General features: G+C 43.1%; 1 long non-coding RNA gene across 1 annotated transcript; it reads right to left on the bottom strand.

The window, feature by feature from the left end:
* Nucleotides 1–4380: 4380 nt before the first annotated feature.
* Nucleotides 4381–10859, bottom strand: LOC138904219 (uncharacterized). Its single transcript, XR_011413411.1, has 3 exons — nucleotides 10273–10859; nucleotides 6506–6575; nucleotides 4381–6009 (listed from the first exon to the last, which is right to left on the bottom strand). It is a non-coding gene; the product is annotated as an uncharacterized lncRNA (long non-coding RNA).
* Between the last annotated feature and the right edge of the window lie 1892 nt (nucleotides 10860–12751).

The raw sequence follows: 12751 nt of genomic DNA, 5'->3' as shown, positions 1-12751 counted from the left end.
GTGAAGAATGGACCAAAATTCGCGAAGTGTGCAATTTATACAATCTGCCCAGGCTTTTTGCACCTGTGGCCTATTCTTCGCGCCTGGGGGACTGCACCTGCAGTCTAATCGCCGCACCTGCGAAACTCACTTAATTATTCAGCCTTCGCACTTGTGCCCAGGCCTCACACATGCGGGCTCGCAGGTGCGGCCAATCCTTCGCACTTACGCTCCAGCCTTGGCCTCTCATTTTCCTCATCTACGCTCCAAGTCTCGCACCTGCGGGCTCGCAGATGCGGCAGACTTCTCGCACCTGCGCATCCTACCTAACCCAGCACTGTCGGCACCTGCGAACTTCCCAAGAGCACCTGCGGCTTCATACCTGCGACTCCCCTTCCGCAGGTGCGGAAACACCAGCAGAATTCACACCAGCAGCTCTCAAACACCAAAAATACCAACAAGTCATATATCAACATACAAACTTAGTCGAACCTTCGAATCACTCAAAACAACATCAAAATACCAAATTACCCTCGGATTCAAGCCTAAGAACTTCAAATCTTCCGAATTTCATAAACAACACCGAAACTTAACAAACCACGTCTGAATAACCTTAAATTTTACACACACGTCACAAATGACACCACGAACATACTCCAACTTCCAGAAATCCATTCCGACCCTGATATCAAAATTTTCACTACCGACCGAAAATCGCCAAATTTTCAATTTCGCTAATTCAAGCCTAATTCCACTACGGGCCTCCAAATCACATTCCAGATGCACTTCTAAGTCCAAAATCACCTAACGGAGCTAACGGAACCATAAAAATTCAAATCCGAGATCGTTTACACCAAGGTCAACATCCGGTTGACTTTTCCAACTATAACTTTTAAATAGGAGACTGAGTGTCTCAATCCACTCCGAAACCACTTCGAACCCGAACCAACTAATCTGGTATATCATAATATAGCTTAAAAGCATAAAGGAAGCAGAAATGGGGTTATAACTCTCAAACGACCGGCTGGGTCGTTACATCCTCCCCCTCTTAAACAATCGTTCGTCCTCGAACAGATCTAGAAACATACATGGAGTTTCGAATAGGCGTGGATATCTACTCCGCATCTCTCGCTCGGTCTCCCAGGTGGCCTCCTCCACAAGCTCACCTGTCCACTGCACCTTTACCGAATCTCTGTCCTTTGACCTCAACTTCCGAACCTACCGATCCAAAATAGCCACCGGCTCCACATCATAAGTCATATCACCCTCCAACTGAACAGTGCTCAAGTCCAAAATATGGGACAGATCTCCAATATACTTCAGGAGCATGGAAACATGAAACACTGGGTGCACACTCGACAAGCTGGGTGGCAAGGCAAGCTTATAAGCCACCTCCCCTATCCTTCGAAGCACCTCAAAGGCCCAATGAACTGGGGGCTCAACTTGCCCCTCTTCCCAAACCTCATGATACCCTTCATGGGTGATACATTCAGCAAAACCTTCTCCCCAACCATGAAAGATACATCACGAACCTTCCTGTTCGCATAACTCTTCTACCTAGACTGCGCCGTGCGAAGCCGCTCCTGAATCAATTTCACCTTATCTAATGCATCCTGGACCAAGTCTGTACCCAAGAGCCTAGCCTCACCCGGCTCAAACCATCCAACCGGAGATCTACACCTCCTCCCATATAAAGCCTCATACGGAGCCATCTGAATACTCGACTGATAACTGTTGTTATATTCAAACTCCGCGAGTGGAAAAAACTAGTCCCATGAACCCCCAAAGTCAATGACACAAGCGCGCAACATGTCCTCCAATATTTGAATACTGCGCTCGGATTGCCCGTTCGTCTGAGGGTGAAAAGTTGTGCTTAACTTAACCTGAGTACCCAACTCTCGCTGCACGACTCTCCAAACCTGCGATGTGAACTGAGTACCTCTATCTAAAATGATAGAAACTGGGACACCATGCAGGCGAACAATCTCTCGGATGTAAATCTCAGCCAACCGCTCTGAAGTGTAAGTAGTAGCAGCTAGAATGAAGTGCGCAGACTTGGTCAGCCGATCCACAACCAACCAAATAGCATCGAACTTCCTCGAAGTCCGTGGGAGCCCAACTACAAAGTCCATGGTGATCCACTCCCACTTCCACTATGGGATCTCTAATCTCTGAAGCAAGCCACCCGGTCTCTGATGTTCATACTTAACCTGCTGATAGTTGAGACACCGAGCTACAAACCCAACTATATCATTCTTCATCCGCCTCCACCAATAGTATTGTCTCAAATCCTGGTACATCTTCGCGGTACCCGGATGGATGGAATACCGTGAGTTGTGGGCCTCCTCAAGAATCAACTCTCAAAGCCCATCTACATTAGGCACACATATCCGGCCATGCATCCTCAATACGCCGTCATCACCAATAGTCACATCCCTAGCATCACCTCTCCGAACCCTGTCCTGAAGAACGACCCAGTGAGGGTCATCATACTGACGCTCCCTGATACGGTCATAAAGAGAAGACCTGGAGACCATGCAAGACAACACCCGACTCGACTCTAAAATATCCAATCTCATAAGCTGGCCCGCTAAGTCCTGAACATCCAATGCCAAAGGTCTCTCTGTTGCTGGAAGATATGCTGAACTCCTCAAACTCTCCGCCCGACGACTCAAAGCGTCAGCCACCACATTGGCCTTCCCCGAATGGTACAAAATAGTGATATCATAGACCTTAAGAATCTCCAACCATCTCTGCTGATGCAAATTAAGATCCTTCTACTTAAACAAATGCTACATACTCCAATGATCAATATAGATCTCACAATGAACCCCATACAAATAATGGCGCCAAATCTTCAAGGCGTGAACAATGGATGCTAACTCAAGATCATGGACATGATAGTTCTTCTCATGGGTCTTCAACTGGCGCGAGGCATAGGCAATCACCCTACCCTCCTACATCAGAACACAACCAATTCCTATCCTCGAGGCATCACAATACACGGTGTAAGAACCTGAAGCGGATGGCAGAACTAACACTAGAGCTGTGGTCAAAGCAGTCTTGAGCTTCTAAAAGCTCTCCTCACACTCGTCCGACCACCTGAATGGAGCTCCCTTTTGGGTTAATTTGGTCAAGGGCGAAGCAATAGATGAAAATTCCTCCACAAAGCGACGGTAATAACCCGCCAAAACAAGAAAGCTCCTAATTTCCGTGGCTGAGGACGGTCTAGGCCAACTCTGCATCGCCTCTATCTTCTTCGGATCCACCTGAATACCCTCACTAGACACCACGTGCCCCAAGAATGCTACTGAGCCGAGCCAAAACTCACACTTGGAGAACTTTGCATAAAGTTTCTCCTCCCTCAATCTCTGTAATACAATCCTCAAATGCTGAGCGTGCTCCTCCTGGCTACGAGAGTACACCAGGATGTCATCAATGAATACAACAATGAATGAGTCCAAATAGGGATGGAATACACTGTTCATCAAATGCATAAATATTGTTGTGGCATTGGTCAGCCCAAAAGACATCACCAAGAACTCATAATGGTCATAACGGGTCTTGAAAGCTGTCTTAAGAATATTCGAACCCCGAATCTTCAGCTGATGATAACCGGACCTCAAATTAATCTTGGAGAACACCCTCGCTCCCTGAAGCTGGTCAAATAAATCATCAATACAAGGCAAAGGATACTTGTTCTTGACTGTGACCTTATTTAACTTCCTGTAATCAATGCACATTCTCATAAAACCATTCTTCTTCTTAACAAATTGAACCGGTGCACCCTAAGGTGACACACTAGGTCGAATAAACCCCTTATTAAGGAGTTCCTGAAATTGCTCTTTCAACTCCTTCAACTTCGCCGGTGCCATACGAAACTGTGGAATAGAAATGGGCTGAGTGCCCGACACCAAATCAATACCAAAGTCAATATCTCTATCAGGCGGCATGCCCGACAGGTCTGCAGGAAACACATCCAAAAAATAATGTACTATTGGAACAAAATCAATAGTAAGAGCCTCTGCACTATCATCCCTCACAAAAGCCAAATAGGATAGATAACCCTTCTCAACCATTCGCTGAGCCTTTAAGTATGAAATCACCCTATTAGGTACATAATCTATAGAACCGCTCCACTCAACCCTCGAAAATCCCGGCATCGCCAATGTCACAGTTTTTGCATGATAATCTAGAACAACATGACATGGAGATAACCAATTCATACCCAATATTACATCACAGTCAACTATACTGAGCAGCAAAAGGTCCACTTGGGTCTCTAGACCCCCAATAGTCACCACACATGATCGATATACGTGATCCACAACAATAGTATCTCCCACAGGAGTAGATACATGAACAGATGAAACTAAAGACTCACGGGGAATATCCAGAAAATGGGCGAAATATGAGGAAACATATGAATACGTGGAACCAGGGTCAAATAATACAAAGGCATCATTGTAACAAACTGAGACACTATCTGTAAACACAACATTTGAAGAAATAACATCTAGTCTGGCTGGGAGGGCATAAAAATGGTCCTGGCCACCCCCTGATCTGCCTCCCCCTTTAGGGCGACCCCTAGCTGACTGTCCTCCACCCCGAGTTGACTGGGTGGATGGTGAAGTAATTGGTGCTGAAGTCGAAGGCTGACTCGTCTGCTGAGATAGACCTCCATGACGATGAGGACACTACCTCCACATATGCCTATAGTCCCCACACTCAAAACCACTCCCTGGTGTTTGTGGCGGGAACTGAAGAGAACTCCTAGCGCCGGGATAACTGGTAGAAGAACCTGGCATGGAGGAGCCCTAAACTAGTTGAGCACGGGACGAACTCTGAGTTGGAAGGGCACCGAGTGATGAGTGGCCCATGAGAACTGTGAGAACGATGGCCAGATGATGCACCACGGTGAAATGGTCGAGCTGACTGAGCCTGTCTGAAATGACGACCTCTACCGTGCTAAAACTGACCCCCAAAAGGAGCACCGTTCAATCCACCCTGACCACGAGGCCTCTTGGCCTCGCTCTCAACCCTATACTAACCGCGAACCATCTCAATCTGCTGAGCAATTTCAACAACCTCATCAAAAGTAGCACCAGACACCCTCTCTCTGGTCATAAGCAGCTGTAGCTGAAAAGTGAGACCATCAATAAACCTTATGATCCTCTCCCTGTCCGTGGGAACCAACCAGTTAGCATGACGGGCCAACTCTGAGAATCGCATCTCATACTGCATCACATATATATCACTCTGGTGAAGCCGCTCAAACTGTATGCACAGCTTCTCTATGTGTGACCGAGGCACGAACTTCTTCAAAATGACCACGGAGAACTGCTGCCAACTAAGGGGTGCTGCGCCAACAGGCCTACGCCTCTCGTAAGTCTCCCACGATCTGAGTGCTGCCCCGAAAAACTAAAAAGTAGTGATTGAGACCCCACAAGTCTCCAGAATACCAGCAGTGCAGAGTATCCTCTGTCACCTGTCCAAGAAGTCCTGAGCATCCTCTCTCTATGTGCCACTGAAAGGTGGCGGCTAGAGTCTCCCAAACCTCTCCAACCTACGCTGATCATCCACAGGCATAGCAAGAACCACATAATCCTGTGCAGCTGCAACTAACTGGGCTGGTGGTGCCCCTTGTGTCTGGGGTCCCTGAACAACTTGCTCGGGTGTGCGAGCGACGGGAGTCTGAGTGCTTGTGCCTCCCCCGGCCTGAGAAGTGGCTGCGACCTTCGAGATAGAGACCGCCTAAGCAAGGTCGGTACACGGTGTAAGAATCTGAGCTAAGGCCTCCTGAAGACCTGGAATCACAATAGGCACAGGTGCTGCCTAAGCCGGTGCATCAACAACTGGAATCTGGTCTTGATATGGGGCAACTGGTAGATCTGGAGGTACTACCCCAACTGCGGTGTGGGCTGCACCTCTGCCCCTACCGCGGCCTCTACCGCGGCCTCGGCCTCTCGCGGCCCTGGCTGGTGGTACTGGTGGCTGGCCCTCCGGACTAGTAGTACGAGTCTTCACCATCTGTGAGAGAATGAAAGAACGGATGTTTAGTTACTAGAATCAACAGATTCACACGACAAGAATTCAAGAATGTGGAGCTATCTAAGGGTTCTGCAGTATCTTGAAGATAAGTACAGACGTCTCTGTACCGATCCGCAAGACTCTACTCAACCCCGCTCATGACTCGTGAGACCTATGTAACTTAGGTTCTGATACCAATTTATCACGACCCAAACCAACCCTGTCGTGATGGCACCTATCGTGGAACTAGGCAAGCCGACTCATTTCCAAAACAAACCAATCTTTTCATTTTTAAAGATAACTTTCAGCTATTTAACAATAAAACTTCGTAAGAAATTCAAATTGAACAAAAGTGCGGAAAAGAAAATTCCGACATCGGGGTGTCACTAGTCATGAGCATCTACTACATGAGACTAACATAGTAGGGAAAAGAGCTAAATACAACTAAAGGAAGATAAAATGGAGAAGAGCAAGGTTGTGATCGCCAGGCAGCTACCTTGCTATCCCCGAGAAAATATGCAACTGGAATAGTCAACAGCCGCTACCGTGTCCAACTACACATGGATCTGCACATAAGGTACAAGGAGTAACATGAGTACGCCAACTCAGTAAGTAATAATAGTAAATAAAGGCTGATCAGTAGTGACGAGCAATAAAGCATATAAAGTTCATATCATGAAATCTCGGTAAAATACAACATGCTTTAAAAATTATTGTTTGAATCAAATCATCTCGTTTAAACCCAGTTCCAGTAAAAATCATTTAAAGATATTTTTTTTTCAACTGTTTTTTTTCAGACGAAGGCTCAATACAAAGGTGAGCAAAAATAATGAAATCATAATCAGCCCCTCGGGCAACATCACTCGTATACAGCCCCTCGGGCAAATCGGGCAAACCTCACAATCACTCGTATACAGGCTCTCGGGCATACCTCACAATCACTCATGCCTCCCAGTCACTCAGTACTCGGCACTCGATACTCGGCACTCGCACTCAGTAAGTACCTGCGCTCACTGGGGGTATGTACAGACTCCGGAGGGGTTCCTTCAGCCTAAGCGCTATATCAAACCAAATCATTGCATAAATCAATCAGGCCCTCGGCCTATATCAAACATGTTGCGGCCTGCAGCCACAAATCAGGCCCTCGGCCTCACTCAGTCATAAACCTCTCATGCCACTCGGGTTCTCAGTAAATAACAGGGTACTCAGCCCAAAACAACATTTTATATGCATCAAAATAGAGTAATAAAATTGAGTTATGCAGTAAAAAGGTATAACCATGACTAAGTATAGATTTTCAATCGAAAACATTGAGAGGATAGTAAGAAAAAGGACCCTAAGGGTCCAAACAACACTGGCACAATGCCCAAACATGGAATTCTGCCCAATTTACAGAAACGCATTTCTAAAACTCATAAGTATTATATAGTTTCAACAAAATATGCAACTTTACAGTTGCTACGGGACAGACCAAGTCACAATCCCCCAATGGTGCACATCCACACGCCCGTCACCTAGCATGTGAGTCACCTCAAAATAGTAGAATGATACGAAATCCGGTGTTTCATACCCTAAGGACTAAATTTACAATCCTTACTTACCTCAAACCGATCAAATCCCAACTCCGCGATGCTCTTGCCCCTCGATTAGGCCTCCAAATACTCCGAATCTATTCACAATCAGCACAATACCATCAATTTATGCTAAAGGAATGAATTCCATAAGAAAAACTACCAAGTTAGACAAAAAAATCCGAAATCGGCTCAAACCCGGCCCCCGGGTCCACGTCTCGAAATCCGACAAAATTTATAAAACTAGAAAGCCCATTCACTCACGAGTCCATACATATAAAATTTATCAAAATCCGACCTTGTTTGGTCCCTCAAATCCTTAAATCAAACTTTCTAAAATCCCAAGCCCTAACCCCTCATTTTCACCCCTAATTTCCACTAATTACATGATTAACCAAAGGAAAATCACCATATATACGAGTATTAGGGTTCAAGCAACTTACCTCACTGATATCCCCTTAAATCCCTCCTCAAAATCACTCCCAAAAGCTTCAAAACTCACTTAATTCTTCCGCCTCCGCACCTGCGCCTAGGCCTCGCACCTGCGGGCTCACAAGTGCGGCCAATCCTTCGCACCTACGCTCCAGCTTTGACCTCACTTTTTCCACATATGCGCTCCAAGTCTCGCACCTATGGGCTCGCAGATGCGACAGACTTCTCGCACCTGCGCATCCTGCCTAGCCCAGCACTGTCCGCACCTGCGAACTTCCCAAGCGCACCTGCGGCCTCGCACCTGCGACTCCTCTTCCGCAGGTGCGGAAACATAAGCAGAATTCACACCAGCAGATCTCAAACACCAAAAACCAATCTGTCGACCATCCGAAACACGCCGGAGGCCCTCGGGACCTCAATCAAAAATACCAACAAGTCATATATCAACATATAAACTTAGTCGAACCTTCAAATCACTTAAAACAATATCAAAACACCAAATTACCCTCGGATTCAAGCCTAAGAACTTCAAATCTTCCGAATTCCACAAACAGCGCCGAACATACCAAACCACGTCCGAATGACATCAAATTTTACACACATGTCATAAATGACACCACGAACCTACTCCAACTTCTGGAAATTCATTCCGACCCCGATATCAAATTTTTCACTGTCGACCGAAAATTGTCAAATTTTTAATTTTGCCAATTCAAGCCTAATTCCACTACGGACCTCCAAATCACATTCCGGATGCACTCCTAAGTTCAAAATCACCTAACGGAGCTAACAGAACTATAAAAATTCAAATCCTAAATCGTTTACATATAGGTCAATATCCGGTTGACTTTTTCAACTTAAACTTCTAAATAGGAGACTAAGTGTCTCAATCGACTCCGAAATCACTCCGAACCAGAATCAACTAACCCGGTATATCATAAAATAGCTTAAAAGCATAAAGGAAGCAGAAACGGGGCTATAACTCTCGAAACGACCGACCGGGTCATTACAGTCTGCTTGGAAGGCATGCTCTAACTTGTGCCGCCCGTAAGAGGTCTAGGATCCTGGCCTCAACATGTCGTGGTACTTCTCGTCTTAGGATCATAATCCATGAGCGCCCTGACGGTTGGTTAAGGACATGTCTTGTCCTTCGCCTAAGACTGAGCATCGCTCTCGTGTACACAGCCCAATCCTCAAGCTTGACACTCGCCTCGTGCATCCGCACCCAACTTGCGCCTCGCCCGAGTAAGGCAACCTTTAATCCTTGGCCATTGTCATGTGCGTCTTTCGTGCCATGCCCATACATAGCCCTCACGACACACTTCCATCCCGTCTAGTGCAGTGTCGCCCCACAACTGCATGTTTAGGCCAACGGACCCTTGCTCGCATGGCTGAACACAAGCCATGCTCGCAAGTCGACATATGATTCCCCTACGATAGGTGCATCAAGTATCCAATCGGCACAGAGGTCTTTGTCCAACATTTCAGCAGCCCGCAGGCATACCCGTCCCACATATCAACCTCCAGCGCCCGTTTGGTGCCCAATGCTAGCCCGAAGGCGTCGCGTCGTCCATAGAGTTCCCTAACTCGTATTGATACCTAGGACACTCCTTTGAGTCATCCAGACAGGCCCTTGAGGTTCCCCTCAAGGTCGCTCATTAGATACGATTTGGTGGCAGCACGTATGGGGGAGGCAGGTTGAGCTTTCAATACCTATACACCCCTTATATATGCTTAAAATTAAAAAGCCCAAGTTTTCTGAGTTGACATGGCTACGTCAGAGACTCAAAAGAGCCTTTTATCACCGGTACTGACTGAAGTCACAACCTCAAAGTGCGGGTTGTGACACTTAGCCATCATAAGGCAAGCATGTATGAAGAAATTGAACCAAATTAAATTAATTTGAAAAAAGCTTATAGATTCCCACGTTGGAAAAGAGGATTTGAGGGAAGGAAAAGCCCTCTGAGACATAGCTTCAATGGTGTTCTGTGACAAAATAGCGCTTATTAGACCGTCCGGTGCACTCTCTTCATAAGACTCAGTATTCCAAACATATAATTAAAAATCAGATATAATTCTGGACATGTATGTTAAAATCTAGCAAGAAATTGTTAAAAAGAATGGAAAAATTAATATTCAATGGAAGATTAATAGCAAGCAAAATTAGGAGACAGAAAAGAAGGGCAAAAATCAAAGATGTAGGTTAAACACTAAAAGAAAAAAAGAAGGAATAAAAGCCCAGAAGAATTGAGAAACATACACAAAGATGGGGAGCGAAGGCCGGAGAAGAAGAAATTGCAGAGGAATTGTGTCCTAATTTCACTTTTGAAGACTACTAAAAGCCATATAATGCACTTTACGTGGATATTAAGTGGCCTCCACGTGTTGAATAGCCAATGAAATTGGTCTAAAGAGGATCCAAACTTAGTGTACACTTCATGTTGCCTTTGGTACTATTTTATGATGCAGTGTTGGTACACTCAAACTGCTGCTTCTAAATATTAGTAATATGGTATATGAACCAAGTGAAAGGCAAGAAGGAAAATCCTATTTTTTTTTAATTCACCAAAACTGAACAGCTCAATAAAAACAAAAAGAAAGTACTAGCTGGACATTAAGCCCCAGCTTTGGTGCATCATCATAATCCTTTACTCTTCAGCTTCTCAACTACTACAAAGCTAATAACTACTACTTAGGACTATTTGGTGCATCCTCTAATAAACCTTCTTAACTGAGAACACGACTATTTGTTGCATATCAAGCAGTGTATATTCTGCTTCTTATAAATAATTCTTGGCCTAAAATCTTCTGAACTATCCACGAAGCATACTTAGGATCTATATCCCATTCTGCTCACCTTTCACATAGTATGTGTGTGAACTCATATTATAGCTACGAAGAATCCTATTTTATTACTACAGCTTTTACTGATTTTGACATGTTGTGCTTTGGGATGTATATTTATTTATTTATTCGGACGTGTAACACTTCTTTTGTTTGGATGTAGTGGTGGCAAAATGATTAAATTCGCTCAAAAATGGGTTAGATAATAAATTTTTTAAAAAGGGTGAATGACACAGTTACCCACAAAAATAAAATTATTTATCATTACCTACCCATTTGTTTTTCTACCCATCAAACTAATTACATTTCCTACCCATAGTAGTTTTTGAGGGGAAGTTTCTCTTTTTTCTCCAATTCTTTTTTATTTCTATGCTTCTTTTCTTTTTTCCTTTTTCCTTTCTTTTCTCCTTTTCTTTTTTCTCGTTTTCTTCTTATTTTTTTTTTACTTTTTTCTCCTTTTCTATTCATTTATTTTTGTCCAAATCGTATTATTATTATTTTTACCATAAGTTATTTCACATTTATGATTTTCGAGGACATAACACTTGATAGGAAGATTTGGAGGTCGAGTATTAGGGTCGTAGGTTAGGAGGTAGTTGAGTTTTGCCTTACTTCGTACCATTGTGGGACTAGCCAAGTAGAGTTTTTGTCTAGGATAGCTAGTGGTAATGTTGTGTCTTACTATTTTGCTTTTCAGTGCATGTCCTATTTACTAGCTATCGCTTTTGCTTTGCATCTTTCTTCTGGATTGCATGGTATTCCTATTTTTCCTATGATTGTTGTGGTGATACTAATATTGTCTCATTTTGTCCTTTTGTCTTTTTGTTTTCTTGAGCCGAGGGTCTTTCAGAAACAGCCTCTCTACTCCTTCGGGGTAGGGGTAAGGTCTGCGTACACAGTACACACTACCCTCCCCAGACCCCATTAGTAGAATTTTACTGGGTTGTTGTTGTTGTTATTGTTGTTGTTGTTGTTGTTGTTGTTGTTGTTGTTGTTGTTGTTGTTATTTCACACTCAATTTGGATCCTTCTTTATTTTTTTTTCTTTTATTTTTTTTATTTCCTGTTCCTTTTCTAATTCTATTTAACTTCTTTTTTCTTTTATTTTCTTTATTTCTTGTTCCTTTTCTAATTTCATTTAACTTCTTTTTTTATATTCTTTTTCTCTTCATAATCTAATTTTATTTATTGTTTTCACTATTTTTTTTTATTCTTGTTTTTATACCATAAGAAAAAATAACTAATATAGTAAATATTTGTTCACCTTTTTTTAATATAACTAGTATAATATACCTTTTGTCTTTTTTCTCATTTTTTTTAATTCAGTTATTAAACTGAAATAATATCAGCTGTCACTTGATCTAATTAACTGAATATTATATTGACTGCTGTTGAGCACCATAAATTATATAATCAGATTCTAAGAATTAACCCGTAATTTTTATGCAAACCTTGATCTCCTTCCCTACAAATATCAGTATACACTATACCATTAGCAATAATACAACCAGTTATGGAGCAAGAAAATATAATCTACGGCCACCGAATCTCTATATATACTAGTTAGAATAGAAATGATAATAAACTATTAGAAAATGCAATAAAAGTATAAGTAGCAAAAAAAGACTTGTAAATATTCGCAAAGCAAGTTGCTCATTTCGTATACTAACAGGGTATATAATTGTATGGGGTCGTTCCAATAATTGCCTATAACTATAAAAATTATTACATAATACACAAAATTTATGTCCATCGGCACAAAAAAAATCCAGCACTGCAAATCATGTTCATATAAATAATTTCATAATAGAATTCACTTAAAATGTAGCTAAAACAACCAAAACAATATTTAAACTGCCATATGATACCAATATGGCATATAACTATACCAATATG

Source organism: Nicotiana tomentosiformis, chromosome 2, assembly GCF_000390325.3.
Source record: "Nicotiana tomentosiformis chromosome 2, ASM39032v3, whole genome shotgun sequence".
NCBI classification, from domain to species: Eukaryota; Viridiplantae; Streptophyta; class Magnoliopsida; order Solanales; family Solanaceae; genus Nicotiana; species Nicotiana tomentosiformis.
This window is presented reverse-complemented; position numbering and strand designations above follow the sequence as displayed.